Source organism: Gavialis gangeticus, unplaced genomic scaffold, assembly GCF_001723915.1.
Source record: "Gavialis gangeticus isolate Ggan-Ray unplaced genomic scaffold, GavGan_comp1, whole genome shotgun sequence".
NCBI classification, from domain to species: Eukaryota; Metazoa; Chordata; order Crocodylia; family Gavialidae; genus Gavialis; species Gavialis gangeticus.
Genome location: NW_017729023.1, coordinates 6581940 through 6583395, shown reverse-complemented (window position 1 = coordinate 6583395; position 1456 = coordinate 6581940).

The following is a 1456-nucleotide window of genomic DNA, read 5'->3' as shown; positions in this document are numbered from 1 at the left end:
CCCCCCCCCCACCAAATTACTATCTGGCTGATGTAACCACAGGTTTCTTTTTGTTTTTAATCTCACTGGGGATTCTTTCCAAAGAGTAATTTAAAGTTTGCCTGGATTGGATCTTCCGAGGCTTTCTTACACTTTAAAAGCAACCAGACCTGATTTACCATATAGCAATCTCAATCTGCCCGAAGGGCGGTGTCGGCAACTGTTGTAGATTTATTGCAAGTCTCATGATATTTAGCGTATATCTTAAAGACCAACTCTTGTTACTGCCCAGGAGTCGCGGCTTGCTTTCATTCTTTTTCTTCTCTCTCTGTCTCTCTCTCCTTTTTTAAAGGTGGTTTGGAATTTTTTATAGTTGTTGAAGAGACATTAAAAATGGCAACCTTAAGGGCTTTAACAGCGGCAGGAAATAAAGAGCCCTTAATGTATTTAAAAAAATAATACGTACCTTATGATTTTAAGCACTCACAGTGTCTGAATGCTGCAGACTGGTGATATGGTGAGGGGAACTTTTGTCCTGAACCAGTCCTACTGGAAGTCAAGAACTATTTCTGAAGGGCAAGCAGAGGGACTGAAGTACTTCCCCTCCTGATCCTGGTTCCTGGTGCCACTTGTTGTATTGCTCCACCCCTCATTGTACATATCAAGGGCTCTTTCATTTAATATGAAGGGTACTTAATTAGAGGTCCACTGTTGTTTTCCAAGGATTATCTGGCAAATTGTGCAACACAGAGTCAAATTGGAATATTCAGCAGTGATATCATATAGTTGGGGAATAATGTGTGAAGTCCGTGTTAACTGTATGCTAATTCTTATGGATCTCTTTAGGTCATAGCAGGCTGTAGGCAACATATAGTCTCTCTCTTTTTTTTTTTTTCCTTTTTTCTTTTTGCAGTCTTTATTCCCTTCTATAATTCAATGTGTTAGCAATGGCCTTCATTGTTTTGCTCATGTTTTTAAGATCAGCATTGGCTGAGCTCAGTTAAAACGTGTATTTTCATATAATAAATTCATAATCATCAGCTGTAGTCTTATGACAAAAGTGTACATATGCATGCATTTGTTTAAAAGATTCTTACATGTGCCCTGAACAAATGAAAACCATTTCATAAAACTGAGATTGTGTTGTTTAAATAGGCCCTGATTTTTAGGTTTTTAACCATCTTTAAGCACATGGTTAAATGCTTTCTTGAATTTGGCTCTAGGGAATAGTTGGAGTAAGTTTACTGAGTCTTATGTTCTGAACTACAAGCTTGTTAGATTGTGCCTTATTTAAGTGTGAGCAACAGTCATGTCTTTTTGACCTGAAGTCAGACTTTTGTATGCCAAAAATTTTCTAGTCCACTAATATTATCTTTTAAACGTTTTCCCCCAGCTAATCCAATGTATAAATCTGCCTCTAAGATGTCTTATGAACTTTTTTTTCTTTCCAAATTAATTCTGAGCTGATATGTGAGAG